Source organism: Tupaia chinensis, unplaced genomic scaffold (genome assembly GCF_000334495.1).
Source record: "Tupaia chinensis unplaced genomic scaffold, TupChi_1.0 Scaffold000182_1, whole genome shotgun sequence".
NCBI classification, from domain to species: Eukaryota; Metazoa; Chordata; class Mammalia; order Scandentia; family Tupaiidae; genus Tupaia; species Tupaia belangeri.
In genome coordinates this window covers 1,715,324-1,725,544 of record NW_006159657.1, presented here as the reverse complement: position 1 = coordinate 1,725,544, position 10,221 = coordinate 1,715,324, and the positions used below count along the sequence as shown (strand labels likewise).

The 10,221-nt window shown below is 50.2% G+C and overlaps 1 long non-coding RNA gene across 1 annotated transcript in view; it reads right to left on the bottom strand.

The window, feature by feature from the left end:
* The window catches only part of LOC102490567 (uncharacterized), a 10,003-nt gene extending 4,859 nt beyond the window's left edge, over nucleotides 1-5,144 (bottom strand). Inside the window, exon 1 of the long non-coding RNA XR_334245.1 lies at nucleotides 5,057-5,144. This is a non-coding gene — a long non-coding RNA (uncharacterized LOC102490567). The remainder of the gene's footprint in view (nucleotides 1-5,056) is intronic.
* Nucleotides 5,145-10,221: the final 5,077 nt, after the last annotated feature.

The following is a 10,221-nucleotide window of genomic DNA, read 5'->3' as shown; positions in this document are numbered from 1 at the left end:
GGGCTGGTCTAGGGTGGCTCTGCTGGGACAGATAGTGTGTGCTCCATATAACCTGCCCTGCAGTAGGTCAGCCTGGCTTGTTCAGTGCTTCTCTTTCAGAGAAGAGTGCATAGAACTCTTCGGGCCTTGACTCAGAATCGGCGCACTGTTACTTTTGCCGCGTTTTATCAATGAAGCAAATCACAAGCCCAGCCAGAGTTGTGCGGGGAAATTGTGTTAAAATTCCTCTCACTCGTGCATATGGAGGCTATTAGTCTGTCTTTTTCTTTTCTTGTAATGCCTTTGTCTGCTTTGAGGATTAGGGTAATGCTGGCCTTATAGACTGAGTTAGGAGGAGGGTGCAACCCCCTTTTGGATTTCTTGGAATAGTTCGTTTAGGAGTGGTATTATTCTTCCTTAAATGTTTGGCAGGACTTACCAGTGAAGCCTTTTGAGCATGGAGTTGTCTCTATGGGGAGGGACTCCAGGACCTTGATAAATATTTCTTCCATTTTTTAAATTTTTTTTTTTTTTAAATTTAAGTTTTTACCACACAGCCTGTGCACTAACTGGAGAGCGACAAGGAGAGGGAAAGTAAGAAATCACCTGGGGGGGATGGTCCTGTCACAACCCCCTCTCCATTCTCCTCCTGGGATTTGGGGCATGCATTCATGTGTGCCTGGCATGATTTTTAAGCCGCCAGGTCTGGGACTCAAACCGGGCTTGGCCATGTGGAACAGCCGCACCTTGACCACCATGCCACCTGCTGGCCCCTCTTCTTCCTTTTTATTGCCATACTTGAGAGAAAAGTCTAGCTCTGTGTCTTTTCTTCTCTTGAGTTCTTTAGCTCCTTGAAACCTGCAGGACTAGCAATTGGCGTAATGGCTTCGTCTCTGGACTCCCATGTAGTCAACCGTGGTTTGAGTCCCAGACCCAGGCATAAACTCACACTGGGCGTGTGTGTGTGTGTGTGCCCAAGATCCTGAGAGGAGAATGGAGGAGAAGGGATTGCGGCATGGTCATCCCCCCTAGGGGGTGATTTCTCGCTGTTTGTCTGTCTCTTTCTGTCTTTTTGGCAAGTGCACACACCCTATAGCAAAAACCTCTAAAAAACAAAAACAAAAACAAAAACAAAAAACAAAACCTGCCTCCATCAGTTATTCAGTCAGCATGCATGTATTGAGCTCTGTGTACAAGCTGGGTGGTGTTCTATTGAGAATACCATACTGCAAAAACACTCCAGCTCCCCAACACCATAGCTGGGAGAGATACGAGGGGTACTTACAAATGGCATGAAAAATGCTTATTATGAAGAAACTGTGTATGCATGGGGAGTGCCAGACAGTGGCACAATGGTAAAATCCAATGGTCTGCAAAGCTGACCCACATGGGAAAGTTCTGGGTTCTTGTCCAGAGACCTCCTGAGTACACCAGGGCTGGCTGGAGCTAGGGGTGGACCACAGCACAAGACCTTGTTAGAGGTGCTGTCTCTGTCACTTTCTGTCTCTCTTGCTCAAGGAAGAAATAAATTAAAAAACTAGGCATGGATTTCAAAAAGATCTGCCCTGGGAACCAGCAGTTAACGTAATGGCTATGTCACTGGACTCCCATGTAGTCGACCACGGTTTGCGTCCCGGACCCGGTGGCTTAAAACTCACGCCGGGCGCGTGTGCGTGCGTGCCCAAGATCCCAAGAGGAGAATGGAGGAGAAGGGACTGCGGCGTGACCATCCCCCCTGGGTGGTGATTTCTCGCTTTCTGTCTCTGTGTCTCTCTCTGTCTGTCTGGCGAGCTCACGCACCCTATAGCGAAAAAAAAGAAAAAGAAAAAAAAAGATCTGCCCTAAAATAAACTCATATATTAACTTCATTTATTCATGAAGGTCCCCTCGTACAGTACCCAAGTCAACAGCAGTCTAACATCAAGCTGTGAGAGGCGCCGGGGACAAAAGAAGACTGGCTTTAGTTTCCTTTGCCGAAATCGTCCTTACCAAGGCTGCCCATTGGCTCGCTTTCTGTCCTGTGTCTCTCCACTCCTCTCGGCTTCTGGGTCCCATGGTTTGACCGCCAACTTCCTGATTCTAGTGTCTGCTTTTCCCTGAGTGACAGTTCTGCCTGTAGTGCCGCCTCTCAGACACGTCGCCACTGTGGCTCACCGGACGTTTCTAGGACCAAGTGAACTGTGTCCTCTTTGGCACAAGCAGGGGCCTGCAGAATCCTTTGTGTGTCACTTGGCCCATGGCCAAGTCCCAGGACTCTTGAAGGGCTCGTAGCTCTCTCCCTCTGCCATCGGTCGAGACCTGTTGCTTTTCACCAGGGCAACTGACGGCCTTGCCCATTCACCTCCTGCTGGCCCATCCTCCTGCCTGGGTGCTTTTCTTCCAGAAGCAGATCTGTGATTTCTTGCTTGAGAACCCTCCTGGCCGTGCCACCTCCAGGGACTGTCACTCTCCTGTGCGTGGCCTCCAAGACCCGTTAAGCTTCTTGCCCAGCAGAGTTCCAGCTCATCTCGGAGCCCTGCCCAGCACACACACCCCTCGCATATGTGGCCCTCTGCACCTCAGTGATCCTGCACCCTCGGCCTGCAGTGCCTTCTGCCCATGCTTCATCCCCGCTTCAGGTATTATTTCCCCAGTGAAGCCCTCTGATGCTTCCCCAACCTGCACAGGGTGGTCACACATGGGTGTCACACACACACATGTGGTCCCATCATGTCTGTCATATATGCCCTGTCCTTCATGGGCACCTGGGGTTCGCCTCGCTCATCCATGTATTGTCAGGGCCCGGTCCGTGGTGGTGCTCAGACCTGCTGCTGGGTGACTGATTGCTCTGCTTTTAAAGGGCGAGCAGCAGGTCTCTGCAGGCTCATAAGCAGAAGGCTGTGGTCTGAGCCCTGGTTCTGCATGGCAAACAGGACGATGGGACCAAATCCCTTACCGTGGGCTCTCACCTGCGGAGTGGAGCATAGCCCTGCTAGAGCTGTCCCCTCATGGATGGTGTCTGTGCCATGTGCAGGGGAAGGAAAGCCTTCTGCCTGGAGGGCACAGGATCCCTGGGTTTCTTCTGCTTCCCTTGTCCCTAGCGTGCTTCCTGTATCCGTCCGAGGCTACGTTGGTGACAGCCAGCATCTAAACCTGCTTGTGGCCCTGGGACTTTGGATGGTCAGGCCTTAAAGTAACAGAACCCCAGAAGGGAAGGGAATGTCAGATTTAGGCTGGACAACATAGCACTTTCTCAGGTGTCAGAGACTGCCTGGGTTCAAGTCCTAGCTCTTGCCTTTGTTAGCAGCATGACCTCAGGGAAGTTTCCTAACTTCTAGGTCTTTTTTTTTCTTTTTTTCTTTTGAAAAAATCTGTAAAATGAGGCTAATTACAGCACGTCCATTGTAGTGTTTTGGTGAGTACTAATTAGTGAATATATGAGAAGAGCTTACAGCAGTGCCTGGCACAGGTCAGGCATTAAACTTGGCCGGCATTATTGTTGATGTCGTGGTTATTTTTATTCCGAAAGTGGGAAGCGCTAGGGCTGCGCAGACAGAATTGTCCTCAGTGGCTTCTGCCCTGGAGCCTTGCCAAATTCCCGTGTCCCGCCTGTTGCCATTTCCGGACAGAGCCACATGTGGGCTTCGAGCCGCGGCCCCAGCCACGCTGAGCGGGAAGCCGGCCACCAGGGGTAAATGGGCTTCCGCTATCCCCAGGGCATCTCTGCTGCCCGGACAGTCCAGGCTGGCTGGTGTCCAGATCCCAGGGCAGGAGTCTGAGCCGACCTCTGCCTTCCTGAGAACAGAGGCCAAAGCACTGTGCTCTCTGGGTGCAGTGGGCAGTGGGACGGGCCTGAACTGAACCACAGTCCCCTCCTGAAGGGTGGCCTCCCAGGGGTTAGTGTCAGCACCTCCCTGGGGCTTGGAGCGAGTGCGGAGACGGGGACACTTCCCAGCTGGGGGGCTGCCCAGACTCCGGGCGCCAGACAGCGCAGGTCTGCACTGAAGGCCCCACACCTTGGCATCGTCCTTTGTTGCTGACACCAAACCCTGCGAGGCCACCCGCAGGAGGGGACTGCGGTTCAGTTCAGGCCCCTCTCATTGCCCACTGCTCCCTGAGAGCACAGCGCTTTGGCCTCTGTTCTCAGGAAGGCAGAGGTGGGCTCAGCCTCCTACCCGGGATCTGGACACCTGCCAGCCTGGACTGCCGGGCTGCGGAGATGCCCTGGGTAGCGGAAGCCCATTTATCCCTGATGGCCAGCTTCCGGGAAAGGGGCCCCACTCAGGCTGAGAACCGACTGTGGTTTAAACCAGGAAGAACGTCCGAGGCTGGGAAGAGGGCTGGGTGGCCAAGCGGTCTTCTCAATGGCACATCAGCCCTTCCTAGGCGGCCGCTGGGCTCGCTCTCGGTTGCTTGCATGTACCACGGTGGCTTCCTCAGGCCATAGCCCGAGGGCTGGGGCTCCCGGGGTGCAGGTTCGTGATTTTGTGCAGGAAAGGCACTCCAGAGGCCTTTTCTTTATGCAGAAGACCCGGGTAGCAATGCCCCACTGTCAATGGCAGACCAAATGCCGCTTTTGGGGGAAGGCGGGCCAGTTAGTCACCAGCAGGATTTTTATGAGTTTCTCCACACCCAGGGCTAGATGTGCACGCACGGGTGTGAACACACACACACACACACACACACACACACACACATGCTTCAGGCAGGCATTGGACTAAGGCGTAAAGGACAGCACTTCTACTAGGAGGCAGCGAGATGTCAGATCTTAGCGCACCTGTTTGCTATCTGGGTTCTGGATGGGCATTTCCAGGGGGCCGTCCCTCATCCTGTCAACCTTTAGAACGTGACGTTCACTGAGCCACAACCATCCCATTCCGTGTGCAGAATTCCATAGCCCCCTCCGGCCTGCTCCTCCTCCCCCTGCTGTCTCCCGTGCTGACCCCACAGGGTGCTTGGCGCTGCCCGAGCAGACCCATTTGCTATTTCCCCTAACCCTGTTATAGGTTTCGTTTAATATTAAGTTTTAGTAGTCTGTGTTCTGTATTATTTTATGTTACTACCTTTAATGTGTAGTCAAAGAATGGGGAGTATTTACCGTTCCAGCTGAAGATAATTAACTCTGGTCCCTGCTCTGTACCTAAACCCAGGCTGGGAGCCTGGGCAGCTCACAGTGGTCTGTGAGATCCCAGGGTTCCGGATGGTAATGGGGCACATTGTGACAAGCTTAGAAAACAGAATGGCGTCCATTCTACCATGTCCTAATAAACCTTTCAGTGACCAAGGAGAAGCTCTATGTATAACCCAAACCAATCTCAAAGAAGATTAGTAAAGCAAACTGATGCTTTGACTTGACCAGCGCTAACAGGAAGAAAAATGCAGGAAACCCTATTTTTAGTACAAATGAAGACTAATGCCTAGCTCTTAATTAGGCCTTCTCTCTTTTTTAAAAATTTTTCAGTTTAATTATTTTTTTTAAGGTCCTTGCCATGGTGTGCATGTGTTCTCTGCAGAGACAGAGAGAGACAGTGAGAGGGAAAGTGAGAAATCCTCCCCCCAGGGGTGATGGGCATGCTGCAGTCCCTTCTCCATTCTCCTTGGATTTTGAGCATACACACATGTGCACTCAGTGTGAGTTTCAAGCCACCGGATCTGGGACTCGAACTGTTGTCAGCCATGTAGGAGTCCAGCGCCTTAACCACTAAAACACCTGCTGGACTTCTCTTAATTCGCCCAGCCATCTCAACTTTAACTGAGTGCAGGAAGATGCTGCTGTCCCCGATCCCTCCTGCCTAGTGCCAAACTTGAGAAAAGTCTAGCCAAAGGTTGAGGACTCAAAGATGATTTGGCACTGCGTTGTGCTGTGCTCCTGGTTTTAATTAGGCCACCGGGGTGGATGGGTTGGGGGGCTTCATTAGGCCGTACTCATGTGAGCAGGAACGAGGATAGTAGAAAGATGCCCTGGACTTGGAGCTGGAAAACCAGGGGTTTGAGTCCCAGCACTGCAAACTTTGAAAGATCCCTTGAAGCTTCTGGGAGCCTCAGTTTCTCATCCGTAAAAGGGGGATAGAGAGACTTGGCTCTGCCAGCTTGGTAAGGCCGAGATGAAGACCTAGTGTAAGATGCACCGTGTCAGCTGCAGCTCCACCTTTAATCGTGATGCATCTCGGGGCCGGCAGGTGGCGTGGTGGTTAGGGATGCTGGATTCCCACATGGCCTATCGCGGTTCAAGTCCCGGACCTGGCAGCTTGCTTTCTCACTTTCCTTCTCTCTCTCACTCCATCCCTCTCATCAAACTAAAAAAATAAGTAGATAAATAAATAAATTTAAATAAAATCATTCTTTAAAAATATTTTAAAAAATCGTGATGCATCTCATTTTCACATGGAATGACCGTCGCTCCCAGGGATCTGCTTTACCTTCTAATGTCTCAGGGTTATGTCAGCTCCCCCGGCCCTGCCCACAGTTAGGAGCAAGTCTGCTGATCTCCCCTGAAGAATGCTTTGTGTGGCACTGCTTGTCCTTGTCCTGTGACAGCAGCAGCTGCTGAGGCTGCACATGGTGGAGAGCAGGGGATGGCAGAGTTGGGAGCGGACTGGCTGGAGAATGTGCAGAGGGTGTGTGCAGCCCAGGCTCCTGACCAAAGAGCAGCATTTGCGTTGCCACTAGGGTAGGCCAATTTGGAATGCGAGAACATCTGAGGAGAAGCTAGGAAGAAATTTAAAAAGAAATGTGAGAAATAGATGGAACCATGGGGAAGAGAAAAAAGAAAGAGGGAAAAAAAAGAAGGAACAGAAGAGTAGGGAAGAGAAAGACGACCAGAAAGGCTGGGGAAAGTATTCTCAACTGGACTGGTCTGAGGTGTATGTCATGTTGAGTAAATCCTCTTTATAAAATAATGATGTATAGTGTTTGAGTGCATAATAATGATCATAAAAGAAATGCTGGTGGAAAAATAAGTTTTTCAAGAAAAAAGTTGCACCCATAGTACACTATTTGGCTCTGCCGTGTATTTGAAAACACTCGTGGAAAAATGAAATTAAAGTACAAGTTTGTTTTTGTACAGAAATGTATTGGACTTTGTCTATTGTTTTTTCCTAATACTTATTTTCTATGAACTTTTTGCAATACTTTCTTTGAACTTTTGGAAGAATATTCATTAGTGGTGATGTAAGCGACATACGTAAGTATAGACCATATTGGACCATGGAGGAGGCATGTGGGGACAAACAGTGGTAAAGAGACAGTCTTCCCTGAGCAGGAAGTTAATAAGTTAATCGGGAAGTAGGAGGACATGGATATTGTTTGGGAATCTGGAGAGATAGGGGAAAAGACAGCTGAAAGGGTTAAAAGTCATTACTTGTGTGGAACAGAACTGGAGTTGGACATAAAGCTGTAGTGTTTTTTTTGTTTTGTTTTTTAATCATGTGCCTTTTGATTCTGTTATCTTTCCTTTTTTTTTTTTTTTTTTGAGAGGTTTTCGCTATAGGGCGCATGCGCTTGCCAGACAGACAGAGAGAGAGAGACAGAAAGTGAGAAATCACCCCCCAGGGGGGATGGCCACGCCGCAATCCCTTCTCCTCCGTTCTCCTCTCAGGATCTTGGGCACGCACGCACACGTGCCAGGCGTGTCTCAAGCCACCGGGTCCAGGATGCGAACTGTGGCCAATACATGGGAGTCCAGTGACATAGCTATTATGCTAACTGCTGGTCCCCTGTTATCTTTTCTTTAAAAAATTGTGTAGATCAAAACACATTTTTATTTACGCTACAGCACATGTGTGTACACAAGAGAGAGAGAAAGAAAAGCACCGCCTGGGGGTCGCACTGCATCGCCTTCCTCAGCTCCCCGGCCCACCAGGATCATGGGCACACATACAAGTATTCTCCTGGCATGTTCAAAGCCTCCTGCTTAAAGTGGCATTCTGGGCCCAGCCAGGGTGGCACAGGTGCTCAGGTATCACTGCACAACGGCTGGGTTCAGATTCCAGGTCAGCCTGCACGTGCGTGGCATCTGGGCGCACCTGTATCTTGGCTTGCTGGAGGGGTGAGCATTGTAGATGTGCCAAGCCCATGATCAGGGTCTCTCTCTCTTTCTTTCATGCAAGGAAGAAAGAATCTTAAAAAGAAAGTGAAGTTCTGCAAATCGCAGGACTTCAATTTTTGGACAGGGACATGAAAAGCTTATCTACTGTAGTCTCCCACCTCCAAGAGGTTAATGCTCAAAACCCAGAGGCCTTTTAGAATGTTCTGATCCACTTCTGAAAAAACTGCAAAAAAACCCCAACAACATTGCTTGTATTGCTTGATGAAAGGCGTACTGGAAAGCAACAGTGGCTTGCAGGAAACAGTCATTGATTACTGGAGATTCAGAGGGGTCTCCCAGTGAGGTTGAAAGGGCTAGGTGGCTTGGGGGCCAGGAGACTGTTCTGGGCCTGGTCTTGTTCTGGCTTTGCTGTGGCAGCATCTGAGCAAGGCTTGGCCCTCTCTGGCCTCAGTTTCCTCTTCTGGACAACTGGAACTTTGAGTTTTCCGAGGTATTTTCTAGAATTATAAAATAACGGCCATAGCTTACCATGCACTGGGCATGGCAGGGTCGATAAATAAACAAGGGAATGAGTAAGATGCCTTCAGACCACTCAAGTCCTTCAAAGAAAATTGAGCCAGGGAGCTGGACAGCTTATGCTGAAGGGGAACTGGCTACTTATGTTGAGTGGCCAGGGACGCTTCTCTGAGGAGGGGTTGCCTGAATCGAGACCTAGACCAGGTGAGAGCCAGCCAGGGTGGAATGGAGAGACTGTTCCAGGGAGCTGTGTTCCGGGGAACAGAGACGAGGCCGGTGTGGCCAAAGCTGCAGAGCGCTGACACCCGCAAGGACCGGGTGGGGAGGGAGGTGTTTCAGAATTCAATGTTGTGTTTTCTGAAGGGAAAATAAATTTCTGTGAGTGGCAATGACTGGTTCTGATAGGACCCTGGTTTCGGTGGTCCAGCCTTTAAACAACGTGCAGTCGAGGGAGTTGTTCTTTAGTATCTCCAGGGAGGGCAGGGTGCAAATGCAGTGGCCGGGAGACAGCACTACTGGGGAAAGCCCTGGGGATGGCAGGGCCAGAGTTATACTTCAGGAGAACGGAGGATGTTTGTGAGTCTGAGGCATGATGTCAAGGCTTCTCCACTCAGCTAATGTCATGTACAAGAGCTGGCCCCATATTTGATACCCTCACAGGACCCTCTGACACAGCACCAACGGTGCCTGGTATTCTTTGCAGTAAATTGAACTTAAAACTTTACATTACAAATAAAATAAATGCACATATTTTTGATTCAGCATCTCCACTTCTAGGAAACCTTCAATATAAAGCAAATGTGCAACGAAATGAGTGCAAGGATGCGCACTGGCGATGTGGTGTGGACTAGCAAAGTCTGGAAGCTACCTAAGTCAGTAGGGAGCTGCTTAGGTGAAGTGTGGCATGGCCACACAGCAGGACACCAGGCAGCCATTCAAAGAGTGGGTGGATCCATCTGCACTGCAAGAGACTGATCTGAGGGATCTGACTAGGTGAGAAAAGCTAGGTTGGAGGGCGGGTTTCAATCTCCAGCCAGATTAGGGAAGGGCGAAGTGTTTGCACTGTGCCCCATAATGGAGGAGCTCCACCAATCCAAAGAGTAGACCATGGGTGCTTCCTCCAATCAGAAGCAAAGGAGAGGGTGAGGGGTGGGGCTTGTGGCCAGGGGTGTTTCCTGGTGCAGCTCCCTCCACATGGAAGCAAGAGCAATGGGGATTGTTTCCAACCAACTATGGCTGGAAAAATGCACAGCAAACTGAGAAGAGAGGTTGCCTCTAGAAGGAAACTGCTGTCGGGGATGGTGGTGGAGAAGGGAGACTTACTTTAGAGATGCAGGAGGAAAGGTCGTTCTCATTCCCACCCAAAGATTCACTTATAAATAATTTCCTCTAAAGCCTCTGATGAGGTCACCAGCGATGTCCTCGGTGCCATCATAGATTTGCCCCATCTTGGTTTTAACTGAAGACCTGAATTCCACATGTCATCAAGGGTGAGGACAACATTGGAGACATTTACTCCTCTCGTGTCCAAGGGTTTGAACCAACCTCTAGCCAACTTTGCATCCCCTCTTCCACCCGACCATTCTCTTATCCTGGACATGAGGTCACACTTAGCCTCCTATGAAACCTGACCCCTTTCTCTTCCGGAGCCTGTTCCTGAAATGTCCCACTGAATCATTCCTAAGGCTTAAAGCTGCACC